At 51.2% G+C, this 6,537-nt stretch overlaps 1 pseudogene; it reads left to right on the top strand.

The window, feature by feature from the left end:
• Positions 1-6,247: 6,247 nt before the first annotated feature.
• Positions 6,248-6,366, top strand: LOC118609651 (annotated as a pseudogene).
• The last annotated feature ends 171 nt before the right edge of the window (positions 6,367-6,537 follow it).

The following is a 6,537-nucleotide window of genomic DNA, read 5'->3' as shown; positions in this document are numbered from 1 at the left end:
GAAGGCGGCCAGTGGGGGTCTAGTCGTGAACCTGCGACACAGCTTTGGCCAACCCGATGTGAGCGGAAGTCCGCTGGGCGCTTTTGGAAAAGGTTTCTGTGTTTTTTGTTTTTTTTTTTTTTTAAATGAAGGAAAAGAGAAAACCAGTTCCTCTCCTCCCTCAGACGCTGCAACCATTTTGCACCCAGGACAAGCGTGAGGCCAAAAGCCCAGACAGCAAAGAGAACATTCCTTTTAAACTAACACCTTCGAATTGTTGAATTAACCAGCGTTCAAGAACTCACTACCAATCAACTTATGATTTAAGGTAATGGATTTTTCAAACGTTTATGGGTTGTGGGTCCTTTATGATCTACAGCACAAAGCATCTAACTGGTACCTGTCCCGTTCCACAAGACGACAAGCAGAGCGGCTCACACCCACCGGCAGCATGGCCGCACCCAGGGCCTGAGGGTGTTGCTGCGCCCAGAATTAAACGGGCTCTTTCACCTTATTTGGGGGAATAGCAGTTACCTAATCGTTTAAGTGTCTTGTTTGTCGGTCTTAATACTAATTTAATATTATGCTTACAGCTTGCTCCTTTCAACAGCCCAAGACCAAATTCTTCTGCCAAGCTAAAAGCATGTTTTATGTTAGCCGTCTCGGAAGAAATGGGTCACGTTTAATTGTGACATTTCATCAACACTTGGACCGTGAGAAGGATGGGCTGAAAGACTGAGTTGGAAATATTCTAGGGTTTTTTTTTCCCCTGCTTACACGGAAGAGATATGATAAGGCAGTGTAAGAAAAAAAAAAAAATAGATACCTAATAGTCAGGAGAAAATTACACAGAAACGTAAATATAAATGAAGTCAAAATGTTTGATGACACTTAGTACTTTAATTAGCCAGATTTAAAGAAGCTGGCTGTAGAGTCCGTATCTCCAAATGGTTCGGGATGTATTCACAGCTCAATTAATGCTTCTGAAAAAGCTTTCATTCTACATTAATCGAAAGCCCTCATGATAGTCTCAGGATTTGCTCGAATTCGGGGTTTTCTTTTTTTAAGTGCAATTAAGTTATCAAGGCTCTGAGTAGAGACAACATTGCGTTGTCCTAGACAGGTAAACGCACAAGCCCGAGCCCAGCGGCCGCTGCTCGCCAAGTCCTCCCCAGGCCCCAGGGGAGTGTGGCCGGGCCCCACGGGGAATGCAACAGGCTTTGTTCACCTTCCCCTCCCCACCCCCCAAGGAGCAGAACTCGCTGCCTTGACAACGTACACCACAGTTACCTATAACATTTTTTTTTTAAGTAAACAGCTCTCCGCCTGTTCCCCGAGCAGAATTCTAGAAAATTCTATGAGATTGAAAACAAAACAAAACAAAAAGGCAAGGAATAAGGATCACTCTTTCTTACCTGTTAACGTGAGATGTGTGTACCCTTCCCGAAGCAGAACCCGCTCTGTTTCCGCTCCGAGTCACACCTCAAGCAGAAACACCTGCCAAGGGCTCCTTCGCTGATTAGAGTGCGGTCCCCTCGGACCACGGAGCATTTACTGAGGATCGGAGAGGTGCCACGAGGAGGAGGGAGGAGGAGGGAGGAGGCTTGCTGCTTCCTCGTGGGGGCAGCCAGTGTCGTGAGCTCTGCCCACAGCGGTGGCGGCCTCTCTGGCCCAGGCTTTGTACCCGGAGCCCCGGGGTGGGCTCCTCCTCGCTCAGCTCCGCCCCGGAGCATAGCCCACCTCACCTGAGGGAAATTGACGCTACCTGAAGCTGCAGGTGGTCTGGGGATGACAGACGAGGGAACAAAGAGGAAAATACTCCGGCGTTGAAAGCACGCTCTTTGCCTCTTACCCCGCCTGGGTGCGGTTAATAAGAATAATAGTCTTGGGGTGCTATCCGCCGCCCCAAGTTGAACCCCGATTGTTCTAATCTCACTCCTTCTCCACCTTCCTTACCTCGGGGAGCACCTCCCCTTTCCCAGTTGCTTAGGGAAAAGCCCTTGGAGTCGTGCCCCTCCCCTCCCTCTCCCCCAAATACACACTCCGTTCCCCACAAACCCCCTCGGTTCTGCCTTTGAAGACTCTCCAGAAAGCCAACCGCACCCCGGCTTTCCCCACCCGCACCCCCAGTCTAAGCCACCGCGCTTCTCACTGGGACCCTGGCAACGGCCTCTGCCGTAATGTCTGCTTCTTCCCTACGATATATTTATTCTGTGTAGAGACTGGTCTTTTACAAACGGACGTCGGCTAGTGTTATTAATTCTCCGCTCAAAACCCAGCCAGGCTTCTCGCCTCCGTCTGAGTAAAACCACGACCTCAGGGCCTCTGCGACCTTCCGAATCTCATCTATTAGTTGATCAGTTTTCTCCCTTCGGAGCATACGCTCCATCGACGTGTGTCTTTCCCTGCTGAACCCCCACAGCCTAGAAGTGAGCCTGGTGCAGGCGAAGAATGAATGAATGGCAGCTTTGGTCAGAGTCACCCTTCGACCGGCGAGGAGATAAACGGCCACGTATCCATCCGTGCTCGGCAGCAAAGAGGAAGAAATCCTTGCGGATTACGCGACAACAAAAATAACCTCAACCTCATTTTGCTAAGCGAGAGAAGCCATACGTGGGAGGTTATATATTATATGACTCCCTTTAGAGAACATTCTAGAAAAAGCAAAACTATAGGGATGAAAACTAGGGATGTGGCTTTTCTGTATCGTGACTGTGGTGTTGGATACAGCACTCCATGTAGGTCTCATAATCGATAGCTCCGTACACCAAAGAGAGTGAATTTTATCGTATAAAATTTTTTTTTTTTTAAATTCTGGATTTTCCTAAAACCTCACGTAACTGATACAATGTGGCGCGGTGACAGCTGGCCTCAGCAGCGCGTTCGACATGGCGGGCACTCTCCAGCCCGCCGCAGTCCTCACCATGCCCTATGGTCTCACCCTGGCCCGCCTCCCCTATTTAGGTCACCCGCCAGGCATTTACGTTTGAGACCCCCGCTCTTGAGAACAGCGTAATTACAGCACCAATAGCTGCACTAAAAGTCTGGGCCCCACCGCGGATCCGAGCCCTCAGGCTGGATCTCGGTTTTCGTTGGAACGTCATTGATTCCAAGTGGCAGAGATCCAGCTCAATCCAGCTTTCGTCACGTGGGGGAAATGAAGGGGTTCACGCGGCAGGGGCGGAGCTGGCCCCCGGGACGCACGCTCCGGTCTCGCAGGGGTCCGTCCTCTCTTTCGCGCATCCCCTCTCCTTTCCCCATCCTCCTGGGTTGGTCGTCGCCACGAGGCTGGAAGAAAGGGAGCTCTGCCCGCTCCCCTGCCGGGGAAACGCTGGAACTGAGCCCCGACTGCGCTCAGAGAGCGAGGCTCGTGTTCCGCGCCGGGCCTGGGGGCGGCAGGGCGAGGGTCCGGCTGCCGTCAGGACCAGGCGGCTGGGCGTGCGGGCGGAGACGTGAAGGAGGCGCACGGCTCTGGGCTCATGAAACGCCACGGCTGCCAACTTGTCTTTTTTTTCCACTAGGCTCGTACGTCTTTAAGAGAAGATGCTGTCTTCCCTTTCGGTATCTAGTGTACACTGCAGCGTCGGGCACAAAGGGCTTTTAAGAAATGTTTTTAAACGAGTGTCGAATGAAGGATAGATAATGTTTAGATTGTCACCTCGGGTTTTCTGGGGGCAATCCCGATTTCATGAAAACGTGATGATTTTTTAAGATGATTCTTTAAATGAATAAATCGTTGCGCTTTGTATTTTGTGAGGGGCTTTATAAAATTACATTCAGAAATCACAATGAGTAGTTGACCACACACTCTGCTTTTGGTTTCGGTTCAGAAAGCCTGGCCCGTTGCATCGGTGATATTTTGAGGCCTCCGAATGCCCTCTAACACCCTCCTCTGGGCGGCTCTGAGTCCCTGGAGGCGGACGCTCCATGCCTCCTGCTGGGTGCCCGCGGGGTTCGGTCAGTGGGAGGCGTTGTGGGAGGCCAGACGCCATCAGAGTTGAGGAGGAAGCAGGAACCGGGGGCATCTTCCTCCTCTCTGCTTCACGTCTCTGGCCGTGACCCTCTTCCCAGGGGACAGTGGCAATCCCACACACAGTCTCTCCGGGCTCCAGTCACAGTGTCCACGCAGGCTTAGGGAGGTGCCAGCTCCCTCTCCCTGCTGCTCTCTGCAAGCCTCCCCCTGAGAAGCAGCCCCCACCTTGTGAGCCAAGCGGGCGGATCCTGGTTCCTGCCGAGACCTCCTCGCCTGAATGACCGACTTTGCCCTTAGAAGGTGCGATCTGCCAGTTAGCTCGCTCCCCCGGGCCAGTGGGCCTGGCTCTTTGCTGTGTGTTGGGCTTTCCTGGGGCCCTTTAGAGCAGACTGCTGCGGGGTTGTACCCTAGAACGTCTGACGTCACCAGTCCAGTGAGCGGCCCGAGCATCAGGATTTTAAAATCTCTCCGGGCCCTTCTGTCCTGCGGCCCAGGTTGAGAAGTATTCCTCTCCCGCAGACCCCCTTGCACGCGGAGACTGTCAGCTCACACTGAAAACTCGATCCTCGAACACTGTGGGTTTGAAGCGGGTGGGTCCACTCACACACACACTTTTTCAATTGACCCTCAAAGTTCAAACCTGTGAGTTCAAGGTCAGCTGGTAGATGAGAGTCTGCATGTGTAGAGGCTGACTTAAGTTAAACGGGGATTTTCAACTGTGCCGGTGGTTGGCGCCCCTAAAACCCCCGCGTTGTTCAAGGTCAACGGTATACGATCCGTCGCGGTTAATTTATTTGTTACAGGTTATTGCCGTCTTCGGGTTAAAGTGGTTTCTTTTTCCACTTTCTCGTTTGTGAAAGCATCTTTTAAAATAGAACGAGTTTAAACATATTTATGTAATAGTTTCCTCAAATCAAACACAAAAAACAGATGTTTGTGGGAAGATAGAACTCCGCTGGGTGTACTTCCTCAGTTGGCTGTGTGTGCAGGGCAAGTTTTGCAGGAAGGTAAAAAGGGAACCGAAAGCTCCATGGGGCCGGGTGTCGTCAGGGCGGGGCTGTGGGGGGCTGTGGGGGGAGTGGATAGCCCGAGAGAAAGACTTTCTGAGTGGACCCTCCCTGCTCCCTCCCCTACACTGATGGGAGTAATAGTGCCACATAATTAACTCGGTCAGGTGCACTGGCTGACCTGGCCTTGGTGATCTGCTCTGAGAAGGAGCCATGTGACCCCCTGTCCCGTCCTTTGGCACCTTAAAATCCACAGTGGGTACCCGGCCTCGTTGGAACCTTTCAAGTGTTCAGCGTTTGAGATGCCTCCATCCTTTGGCAGGTTTTGAAATGCAAAAGAACCACAGCCACGCTCTTCTGTTTGAAAGAGGACGGCTTTTTAAACCCTTTGTTTGTGGCGATTCTTTCCAGACTTCCATTCTGTTTCCGAGGTTTCCCGGATGCCTCCTGTAAGTAAGTACCTCGCCTGTATCCGTTACCTGTTGCTACGTGAACCTCGGTGGCATGAAAGAAAAAGCATTTATTTCTCGCTCACAGTTGGTAGGTCATCTGGTGGGCTGGAGTAGTTGTATCTGTTCGTTTGGGCTGTTACCGTAAACTGGATAGTTTTCAAACAACACGTACTTATTCTCACAGTTCCGGAGGCTGAGAATTCCAAACTCATGACGCCAGCAGGTTCTGTGTCTGGCAGGAACGTCCTAGTTCATAGACAGTTGTCTTTTCTGTGTCCTACATGGCGTGGGGAGCTAGGGACCTCTGTGGGGCTTCTTTCATAAGGGTACGGACCGCAGTCATGAAGGCTCCTCACGACCCGATCACCTCCCAAAGTCCCGCCTCCTAACACTGCCGCCTGGGCGACTGGGACGTCAACAGCTGCGTTTGAGGGAGACGCAAACATTCGGATCATCACAGCAGCTCCCCCACACGTCTCCCCCTCCTCCTGGGTCAGTGAGCAGCCCCGGCCACTGTCTGCTAACACCCCATTGACGAAAGCAAGTCACACAGCCAAGCTCACAGTCGGGGGCTGGGGAAATACCTTCTGCGGTGGCCGAGATCTCCAGCCAAAGCCTCACTAGCACAGTTCGTTCAAAGAGAAAGATTTGTCTAAAATCAAACCATGCCCATGAGCGAGCCACAACTTGAATCAGCAAAAATGCATTGAATATTCTGGAAAACAGAAACTAGAATGTGAGTCTGTGCCATCAGGAATCAATGGCAGAGCCAATGGAGAAGGTAAAGGATCAGTTCAACAACATAAGGAAAAGAAGACTTTCTAAAATCAAAATTAGTAAATGGCCATGCCACCCTGAACGAGCCTGATCCCGGCTGGTCTCGGAAGCTAAGCAGGCTCGGGACTGGTTAGTACTTGGATGGGAGACCACCTGGGAAGACCAGGTGCTGTAGGCATAAAAAATAAAAAATAAGGGATTGTAAACTGACAAGGTCCTTGCAATCTGTGAGGTCAACCAAGGGTTGCCTCGCCCGAAAAAATAAAAAATGAAAACAATAAAATAAAATAAAATTGAAACTATAATAAAATGCGGTGCCCGGATTTTAAAACGCGGTAAACGGAACAGT

This window comes from Rousettus aegyptiacus, unplaced genomic scaffold, assembly GCF_014176215.1.
Source record: "Rousettus aegyptiacus isolate mRouAeg1 unplaced genomic scaffold, mRouAeg1.p scaffold_m13_p_11, whole genome shotgun sequence".
Lineage (NCBI taxonomy): Eukaryota > Metazoa > Chordata > Mammalia > Chiroptera > Pteropodidae > Rousettus > Rousettus aegyptiacus.
This window is presented reverse-complemented; position numbering and strand designations above follow the sequence as displayed.